At 40.3% G+C, this 11,086-nt stretch overlaps 1 protein-coding gene across 7 annotated transcripts in view; it reads left to right on the top strand.

Annotated features, from left to right (window-relative positions):
- The first annotated feature begins 5,853 nt into the window (after positions 1–5,853).
- Positions 5,854–11,086, top strand: part of AFTPH (aftiphilin) — a 65,125-nt gene continuing 59,892 nt past the window's right edge. For 5 of the 7 annotated variants that reach the window (XR_012121004.1, XR_012120997.1, XM_073212434.1 and 2 more), the window contains exon 1: positions 5,854–6,036. The gene's annotated coding sequence lies outside the window, so the exon portion shown is untranslated. Of the gene's footprint in view, positions 6,037–6,631; positions 6,728–11,086 lie in introns of all 7 variants that reach the window. The other 2 variants (XM_073212424.1, XM_073212430.1) reach the window with 2 other exon arrangements.

The following is an 11,086-nucleotide window of genomic DNA, read 5'->3' as shown; positions in this document are numbered from 1 at the left end:
GCAGGGTCACAGTGGAAAAGTGTGGAGAGAAGTGGTTTCTCCATCTGAGCCCTTAGCTTTGGGCAGACTTGCTCATCTGAGAGAAGAGACTCTCTTCTTGATGGTGTTAACGAAGGGAGGTGAAGATCCCAGCTGGAGTCTGAGGACAAGTCTTCCTTTATCTCAGAGAACAGTCCCAGGATAGCCCCTGCACGAGGCCCTCCGGCTCTGCTCCAGGCGGTGTCTGACCTGATTTCCTGAGAAAGCAGTCCAGCTACATTCACTGCATGGAATCCTTTGAGTTCTGAGAATGTAGGGTCTGCTATACTTGATATGGGCCCAGAGACCAGAGCACTGTAATTACTGTCTCTTTTAGCTCTAACATACCAGCAGAGGCTCAAAATGGCAGTAGGGAGTTCTCCAAAACTAGTCTAGTGGTTTGGTTCCTGGAGTGATTTTAAGTTTTAGGGAGCAGGAGCAGATACTTGAGGTACCCAGGATTGGCGGCCCTAGCAGACAGAATAAGGCAAGGCAGCTTCAGCGTAGTCTGGAGCAGGACTCTCAACCTTGGCACTGACATTTGGGGCTGAATAATTCTTTGTTATGGGGGCTATCCTCTGCCTGTAGGGTGTTTGGTGGCATCCCTGGCCTCTACCCACTATATGCTAGTAGCAGCCCACCCTAGCTGTGACAACCAAAAGTTTCTCTGAACATTGCCAAATGTCAGGGCTGGTGGGGTATGGAGAGAATCACTGCTGGGGGGCAAGGATGAGTAGGGGTTTCTATTAAGGGACTAACACCAGACTCCATGTTGGAATCTCTTACATATATTATTATTTCATCTCATGTGCATAGAGCTCTGTGAGGTTGGGGCACTACCTTGATTTTTACAGCTGAGGAAAGTTCTCCACAAGGTTCTATGATGTTGCTAAAGTTCTGACCTGGGTCTGTCCCGCTTTAAATCTAATTCTCTGTCCATACACCAAGTTGCCTCTTTTTCTGACAACAGGGAGCAGCTGCCAGAATGTTGGCATCCCAGGCCTGTGCCAGTACTGAGCTTCAAAGCAGCAGAGGAGTATGAGGGGCAGTCTTGAAGGAGTGTTAGTTCTCAGCGGGGAGCAGCCCTGAAGGGCTAATCAGCTATAAGCTCAGCTCAACAGTATTGATCTGGTTAAAGTTTCCAGGGAGCACAGGGAAGTTCCCACTGGTGGTCTTCATGGGGCTGCTGCTACTTGGCCTGACCAAAGATGAGAAGAAAGGCTAGTCATGAGGATTGCAGAGACCTGGCTTTGGAGTCAAGAGAACATGGACCATGCTTAAAATGTGGAGGAACACAGCGGTGGGCCTCTGAGAAATAACAATGAGAGGATTATTCTTAAATTCTTTAAGTAAGGTATGAGATCTTAGGCTTCAAAGGTTGAGAGAATTCAGGAGTTGCAGCATGAGAACAGTACCTGGACAAAGTACACTTCACTGAAACAGCATAAAGTTCAGAGAAACTCACTGAACACTCTAGGAAAGAAGGCTGGGTGCTGTAGAGGGGCAGGGCCTGATGTGCTGGGCATGGAGGAGTCTGAAGTACCCCCCAGTAGAACCAATCAGATATAGTGGGGCAAACACGTATCTGAAGTGAAGCATTTCCCAACTATTCCTATAGATCTTCTCTGAACTCCAGTTACTTTTATTGTTTGTCCTATTCAGCTCAGAGTTTATTTGTTCTCCATTTTATAGAATCAGAAGTTTGAAGGTGGCAATTGTTTCAAGTATATTGGTCTTGTCTCCCTACCTAGACTGTGAACTCTTTTGTTTATGGGTGAGAATAAAGGCCTATTTCTTTGTAGTCCCTCAGTACAATGCTGAGTGCATATAACACTATTCAATAAATTTTAAGACAAATTACTAAAATAATCAAGGATAGAGGATAGGCTATAAAACCACTGAAGAACATGATAAATAGGAAAGCTCAACAAAGCTATAAACAATTAACTATTTTTTAAATTTTGTTTCTGGAAATGCTCATTCCACTAATTCAAGAGAATGTCATTCTCTTGTTCAACAATTATTGTCATCAACCACATACCAGGCAATGTCCTTGAAGCTGGGAATATAGAAATGAGTAAGACAGGAATCTCTGCCCTCATGTATGTAACTCTCTGCCACATTTCCTTGGATCCTACTACCACATAAAGACAGATATATATTAATATATCAGAAATCTCTAGGATGCTTTTCACAGTTCATGGTTTTAAATCAACTGGTTCTGAAAAAGTTAAAAAAGTTGTTTTTTAACCATGAAAAAATGAATACAGAACATGTCAGAGAATTATGTAACAGAACACATGCACCTTCTCCCTCAAATTAAATGTAAATGATTTGATCAAAATATCAGGTTGTATACCTTATATACAAATTTTATTTGTCAATTATATCTCAATAAAACTGAAAAAATGAGAAAAAAGTAAATGGTTTGTTACATTTACTTCAGATTTTTTTTAAAACATAAAACACTGCAATTACAGATAAATTCAAATTCCTCTTCAGTGCTTTCTGACCCATCCCATACTAGCCCCTAATGAATTTTGTGTATATCACTCCAGTTCATATTTTTATACTATAACAAAGGTATATCCATAAATAATAATGTATTGGTTTGTTTCTTAAAGTCACATACATTATAAAATTCATGTCTTATTTTATTCATTCTGAAACTTTTCACTTTTGCTTTTATAATCTAACTATATTGACAACTATAGCTCTAGTTTAAGTGCTGAATAATAATCCATCTATAAATATATCACAATTTATCTACTAAAAAATGTTATTTAGCCATAAAGTGTTTACTGGTTTATACCATAGGAAAATGTTTAGATATGGAAAGGACCTTGGAGATTATCTGGTGTAGGTTTATAGATTACGCTCCCATGAATAAGCTTTGGGAGGCCTAAGAAATTTGAGCATCTGAGGGATGAACATTTTCTGCAGAACAGGCCAAATCTTTGACCATATTCTCAAAGAGATAGATGCACTGAATAGTTGCTTGTTCTAAGACTTGAGAACCTGTGATCTAGTTTTACTCTCTCATCTGACATATGAGAAGACTGAGGTCCAGAGCAGTTAAGTAATTTAAACAAAATCATAGTGATAATAGAATAGAGTCCATTCATAGAACCAGATCTACATATCCTGCTTTTCCATATTCTGGGGTTTTGTGCTTGTTTGTTGATTTCTTATACAATATGAGTTAAGTTCCTTTCAACATTTAGTCTATAAAGAACAATTCTATCTTTTTTTTTCCTTTTAATTATCCACTGCTGGTGAGGAGGTGGTACAACTGATACATTCCCATATAAGGATAACATTGTAAACTGGTATAGACTTTTATAGATAAATAAAATATTCATAGTCTTTTGGCTCAATCATTTTTTTTATTGAGAAAAAAATTCCTAAAATTGGACAAAGCCATATGTGCAAAATTTTCATTACAGTATTATTTGTAATAGTAGAAAATATCCACTAATAGCATAACGGATAAACCATGGTCTGTCCACCCAAATACTATGTAGGCAATCAAAATTAAGGTTTTATATGATATTAAGGGATAGGAAGAAATGCTCACACACAATACTATAATACTACATGGAAAAAGGGATACAAAATCGACTTACATTATGATTACAACTTTCTACGAAGTCTGTACAGGAGAAGAAACTGCAAGTAATACATCATATGATAACTGGTCTTTTTTTGTTTTTCCTAATACAAATCTTAGGCAATATATTTATAGTCATAGTTTAAAAAAAAGCCAAATAATACTATCATTGGATTCAAATGCAATGAATTTTAGTATGTATATTTCCCCCAGATTCATCACCTTAAAAACATTTAGAATACTTCCCTTTTATAATACAATTTCATAAGCATTGCAAAACTGTCTTCAAAATTACCTGTGAAATTAACAATTACAAATTTGTTGGTTACACTCACAAGTCAGATGGCCAAATAGCTACTCAATTTCCATATATTACAAAGTTGGGCGCTGATTTCTGAATTGTCCTCAAGCAAATAGAATTTGCCTTCTGCATTTATCTGACAAAAATCATCTTTTTGTAATCAAGTAATATATGAAATCAGGAAGATATTTCTCCACAACCAGGGTTTTCTTTTTAATGTTTTGAGGCTTAGATTCATTATTTCATTTTAAACACTTTCTTGGTAGAGCGTCTGCTTTAGGATTTTGTAGTATGTTCTTATCCTAATTTGTTTAGAAGAGCTATCAAAACAAGCACGTGTCGTCAAAACTAATTCATTTCCAGTTTCTCCGCGCGCGTGCACACACACACACACACACACACACAAATATTTTTGGTTCTTTCATTTCTGGTCAATAAACACGTAGAGTGACATATATTCAAGCTTGTACGGGAGCTGAAACCAGCAGGGGGCGAACTACAATAGGAATAAATTTCACGAGCCATATGGATTTTTCTTGCTTTAGCAACAGCAATAACAAAAAAATCCAGCACCATTACAAAGCGACTGGCACTCCAATTTAAAGTGATGCAGGCTCCGTAACCCTTACAGAATTCAGCTGTAAAGAGATGAATGCGGGTCTATTTTAGCGCTCCAAGTTAATTTGTCCAGAACGTTGCAGAGGCGGGATAAACCGTGATGAATTGCTTTTGTCCTTATCTTTCCCCGGATTTGTATAATTCCTCCACTCAAGTGAGTGGACACCTTTCTGCGGCTGAAAGGGTGTTGCCCATTCTTGTTTCTTTGAGTAGCTGCCGAGTTTCGCTGCTTTGGAACTATTTTATAAGTTATTCAAATACTGGTGCAGGTTTGGCTAAAGTGAGAGGAATGAGCCCCTGGTAGGGCTCATGATTTGCTGGGTAGGACCCTGGGCTCATCATCCCGGACAGTAACAATAATCCTTGTAGTCTGATTTTTACAGTGGCTGGTGGTCTAAGAGCTTTTCATGGTAACGGAGGGGAACGATAATGAAAACGCAGACGATCAACTGATTAAGGCTTATGGCAGAATCTGTTATGACCCCTGTTAGAGAAATACAGAAATTGATTTCTTCAGTTTCATCATCTGTTCACAGCATCTATGAAAAATTACCGTCTCCATCCGTTAGCAAACTCCCCAATTATTTTTGTTGGTGTTGGTACCGAAGATGATTTGTCAGATCGGCGGGTGTTTTCCTCTTGATTCCCATCTGAAGTTTGAGTTGTAATAATCTCTTCTTTGTTATTTGTTAAATATCAGCTTCTTTTCTGTCAGCTTAAAGAGAAAGGGACTTGGACTGTGAAAGAAAAGTTGTTTTTCGGGGAGAAGAGGGCAAGCTGGCAAGCGCTCTCCAGTAGGATTTTGATAAAGATACGGTTATGCAGTTCAAAACCTTTGCAATTTTTTATTTTTTTGGAGAGCAAGAGACGCATCTCGGTTCTAAATGGCCGGTTAACGTAAACTGCTGGGGCAGCACCAGTCCCCTGCCGGGAGCCCTGCCTCAGCTAGGGGCGGAATGCGGAAACGTCTTTATCCGCCACAGCTCGGGCTCTAAAGGAAGTAAAGAAAAAAGGCAGCTTGCCCGCACCCAAAATGGCGGCCGGGTTTTGTGCGAAGGCGCCTGCGCTGGGGTAAGATTCTGTGACACTCCTTCCCCTGGAATGTCCTCCCCCACCCTCTGCACCACCAGCGTTCGGCCGCGACCTAGCCACCTGCGCCCGGAAGTGACGTGTCGGCGGCAGCGGTTCCCCCGCTGTATGATGGGAGAGTGTGTGGAGTGGGCGGGGGGTCTCCGCGGAGGAGGAGGTGGAGGAGGCGGCGGCGGTGGCGGCGGCGGCGGAAGAGGGCGGAGGGTAATGGGATGGGGGTCCCGCGGCAGCACTGAAACTCCGGGTGGGCGTCCATGGCGCTGCTTGGCTGACAAGGCAGTGAGCAGCCTGCCTTCCGCTCTCGCCAGCTCCGCGTCGGACTAGCAGGTCCTTGCCCGGGGAGACAGTTCCTCCTCGGGCCCCTGAGCCATGCCCATCGCGGCCGCCCTGAACGAGACAGGTAAGCGCCACCACTCCTTTCCCCAAGATGCGGGGAGGCGAAGGTGCGGGGACCCGGCCCAACCTGGAGGCCAGACCCTCGCCCGAGCGGAGACCACCTGCCTGCTGCGGAGCCGGGGACTGCGCGGCCGGTGCCGGCTCTGCGGGCCTGCGGGCTCTGGGCTTGGGCTCTGCCTTCTTCCGCGGCGGGTGTGGGGACGCCGGCGACGGCGCCCTTCTCGCCTTCCCGGGCACGGGTGGTGGAAGTGTGAGCCCTTCCCACCTCCCTGCCGCCGCCTCCCCTGCCTCTCCGCCTCCTGCTGCCCACAGCTTCGCGCCGGCCGCTCCCTCCCGGGAGCTGTTGAGAAGTTTGGGGCTCTGGTCGGCTTCCTCTTTCTCCTTGCCTCCGCCTCCCTCGTGACAGGTGTAAACACTGCTTCGCCCAGGCCCGCGGCCGGCCGCTACCGGCGTGTGCTGCTTCCAAGAGTCTCTAAAGTAAGAGGATTTTGAATCCTCCAACAGACAGGAGAGCCCTGAAGCTCATGCGTCCTTCCTGAGAGGACCTTTTCTGCTCCCTTCTTGCTCTCCTCACGAAATAATCTGAGTCTTCTTCCCAGATTGCGTTCGAAAGTTGGACCGTCATTCCTTCAGCGCCCAATTTGGCAGGTGCTGCATCCTGCTTGGGCAAGGGACAGAGTATCGGGTGAAAGACGGTAGGTTACTTTCTTCATTAGGAAAGTACTGAGAATGGCTAGGTTTTTCTCCTGTTGATGAATGCAAGTTATAGCTTGAGATTCTCCTATTGAATTTTCTTCTGTTGGGACATAGGGAAGGACTAACTCTTGCTAGTAAATATTTTTCTGGTGGGCGGGGGTGGGGGAACGAATGAAACAAAAGCAATGATTCCGTTTCAAAGTTCTCACTTTAGGAGAAGAAAAGAAGGAGTTTAATTTTGAACTTTATCTTCCTTTTCACTGGCTACATTTTTGTACTCAAGTTTGGCTTTTTTTGGAGGGTGGGAGAGGGTGATAGTTTCCTTGATGTTACATTTATTTGTTGCTCGCAGTTTATACATAGAAATAATGTGCTAAATTCTAGGGGAAACAAGTGTTCAGCACTACTGTGTTTATATAATTTTCACAGTTGATACACATATTATATGCTTTGCCGCCTTAAATACTGGCTTTTGTAGTAATAGTATGTGTGTTTAAACAAAGTTTCTGTAGTAGCCTTCTAATATTTGTCCATGAAGATATTTCACATGATTAAAAGACAGATCCTGTATACAATATCCAGCCCAGTAAATGGCACCTAGTAAATGCTCTTAAGATTGAATTCCCATTTATCAGTTAGATATATTAATTGATCTTCAAAGAACAGATATATTTAAAAATCTTTAAAAAGCCCATGAAAGAAATCACTGGAATTCACCATAATATGTAGGGCATTTAAGTTCTGATGTTTTCTGATCTTTTGACCTAGAGACTATTATAAAAATCCTACATCAAGACAAAAATATGTCCATAATGCATTGATAAATTTTGCAGAATCCAGTTGCCTTTAGAAGTCTTGTAATCTATGTGAATCCTATTATAAAGCATCATTTTAAGTTTTAATTCGTTCTGCTTACAGTTACTTAAAAACTAGTCCAGAAAAGTAGTGAAGTTTGAGTATCAATGTTTTATTTTGTGTGAAATCTAAAGTGCCTCCCTTAACAGTGTAAAAAGTCTGTATAGCATCTCATTGAGGGATTACTCTTCAATCCAACCCCCCCCACACTCATAAAAGAGGGCCTTTAAGTATTTAACTGTTTTTAAACAGTCATAAATTATTAGAATCAAATATTTTCATTTAATGTTACCTACAATTTGTAAGTTAAAAAACAGAAACTAAGCTTAGCACTTTCAATTCCTCTTTAAGTAGGCTGGTGAACCTTACCAGCCTGAACTTCATAAATATTTCTAGTTTTTATGCAGTTTAAAAATATATGGCACATAATTTTGGTAGTTAATCAGTGTGTGTGTGTGTACATATCTATATATATGATCACAGTCCTTTCACAACTGTGATAATTACACTGATACTGTGATCGAGATACTTGTCTAAGTGATTGATATTAACTCATTTAATCCTCACAACCACCCTCTAAGCTACTAGGTGGTATTATCCCCATTTTTCAGAGGAAACTGAGGCACAGAGATATTAAGTAACTTACCTGATGTCAAACAGCTGGTGGCAGAGCCAGGAAATTGTATGATAGTTTTATTTATGATATTTACATAGTTTTTTTATATTGCTTTTAAAATATGCAAAATTATACAGTGTATTTTCTGGGAATAGTGGAATATGTAGCAAAAGTATGGAAACATGCTTTGGAATGATGAACACCAAATCAGAATAAAAGTTACATCTGGAGAACTGGAGAGGGCTAAAGGATATAGGAAGGGCCCATGATTTTTCAACCATGGCTTTACTGTCTTTAAAATAATTGTGAAGCAGATTTGTGAAAGATCTAACACAAGTAGGTGGTGGGTATATGATCATTCATTATATATTTTTTTTTCCTAAACTTTGTTATAAATTTGAAATCATAATAAAAAGTTCAGGTTTCTCATTTATAAAGTATCACTCTGTCTTTTAGCATTGTATATTTTTAAATTAGGGGACAGGAAGGAGTTAGTATCATTTTTGTGTTGACTTCCTGTATAAAATACAAGGAGCTTCTGATTGAAAATACTTGAATTGAGAACTCTTGCTCTCTTTAGGTTCCTCTGCAGTAACTTCTGTGCCTGGGCTCCTCTCTAATTGCTGCCAGCCATCTCAGCAGCCCTGTATCAAATTCCTAGTTTCTGTTTCTGTCCTAACTCTGGTATAGGGGCTCATAGGTCTGGATTAGACCTACTCCTTGGAGAAAAGAAAAAGAAACTATACAGTGTGGAGGAAGCAGGGGAAAAAAGAAGAAAAACTATACAGTGGGGAGGAAGCAGGGAGTTAAAGTATATTCATTAGTTTGGGAGAGGTGAAAAAGAAGGAACAAAGGATATTTAAGACTTCATCCTGTCATTCTTCAGTTACCACCACCCCTATTCCAAGAAACTTGAGTAAACCTTGCAGAGAAAAATTGACAATAAATTAATGGTTGTCTCAGTGCTCAAAGTTTAATTTACAAACACTATTTTGGTGAGTAGTTCTCAGAGGAAAATGAATTAGTAAATTGGAATAAATTCATTGTAGGTCCTGTTCCTGTAAATACTTACAATATGCCACAAACCATTTCAACCAAATATCTACTAACACCATGGTATTCTCTTCTTTCATTCATACAGCAAATACTTATTGAGCACTTGAAATATGTCAGGCTCTGTTCTAAGTGCTGAGAATACTGAAATGAACAAATAAAAAAAAAATAGCCTTCCTAGAGCTTCAGTTTCTTGCACTTGTTTGTGTGTGTGTGCACACAGGCCTGTTTGTGTATGTGTATGGGAATAGACAAAATAGAGAGATGACAGAAGATGTTAAGTATCATAGAGAAAAATAGAGCCAGTTTTGGGACATGGGGTAGTATAGGTTTTCTGACTCTGAGCCAGGAGTGGGAGGTTGTGGGGGCTTGCTGTTTTGTAGCGTGGGGTCAGAGAAGACAAGGAAGTGAAGAGAGTGGAAAGAGTGGTAGAGGCAGAAATATGCCTGGAATATTTTTTAAAATTGCAAATGGAAAAGTAGTATATGTGCCCCAAGAGTTAGAGAGTAAGAGAACAGTGTGGTAGAACTTTGTAGTAATTGAAATGACTGGCTTTTTTTCCCCTCACTGTGTGAGATAGGAAGCCATTGCAGGTTTTTAAGTGATGTGATATAATCTTATGTTTTAAAAGGCTCTGTTTGGCTGCTGACAGAAAACTATAGAAGCGCATGAGTGGAAGCAGGAAGATTCCATTAGGAGGTGGTTTCAATGATACAGCCAAGAGATAGTAATGGCTTGAACAAAGATGGTACAAGAAGTAGTGATGAAAAGTGGTAGGACAGTTTCTTGAATTGGTACCTCTTTTAATTTGTTTGCTAAATTCAAAAAACTTACAAAGGTACTCCCTCCTGAAAATTCAAGGCCCTCACAGCCTACTTTCCCAGCATACTGCCTACCTTCTTCATGTATCCTACATTCTGACCAAACTTGTATTATGTGTTTTACTGGTTTTGACAGTTGCCCCACGCTTTATTTTTAGTGCCAGCTGTTTCCTCTCCATGACAATACTTCCCATTTCAAATTCTCTCTCCTTCATGAAGCTTTTTTCTCATTTTCACCATTCTTCCTCTTCCCAGTCAAGTGAGATCTTTTTCTTAGAATCGTTGTAATCACATTTTACTCATTTGTCGTTTATATTCTGCCTTGCATTAATCACTTCTACTGTTTTTCTTGTGTTGTTCCCCCTAATTACAAGTTTCTTTAAGGTTATGACACCTTTACTCAGTTCGGCCTCTTGGAACCTAGCACAGTTTTGTATATAGTAGATGCTCAGTAAATAGGGGATGTGTGTATCTATTAATTTTAAAAAATAGTCTTTTATTACCAGAGCATTGTAGAACATACGCAAGAAAAATAATCACATTCTTGCTACCCAGTATTCCCCACTGTTAACAGTTGAGTACATATCTTTCCACTCAATTTTCTTATGTATTTATATGTGTGCACTTTTTACCAAAATGAAATCTTACTGTATAGACCATTTTGTAGGTTTTGTTTTAGACAGCTAGATTCCTCTTACCATTTCAGGAAATTTTCATGTAAAATCATATTCAGGGCTGTATTCAAATTCTTCCCTAATTGACCAGAAAATGTCCCTTTACAGCTGATTTGCCCAAATCAGCATCTACTCTGTATTGTATTTTTCTGGTTATTAAAAGTATGAAAGGATAATATACTTACTGTAGAATATTTGGGAAATGTAAAGCAGTATAAAGAAAGTGGGCATGCCCTTGGATGTCAGGGACCCAGCTGTTTTAAATGCCTGGCACAAAGTAGCGCTCAATACATGTGTATTTTAAGCAACAACAGAAGAAATATATCACTAATCATTACA

This window comes from Manis javanica, chromosome 1, assembly GCF_040802235.1.
Source record: "Manis javanica isolate MJ-LG chromosome 1, MJ_LKY, whole genome shotgun sequence".
NCBI lineage: Eukaryota > Metazoa > Chordata > Mammalia > Pholidota > Manidae > Manis > Manis javanica.
The sequence above is the reverse complement of the archived record's forward strand: the minus strand, read 5'-3'. Positions and strand labels throughout refer to the sequence as shown.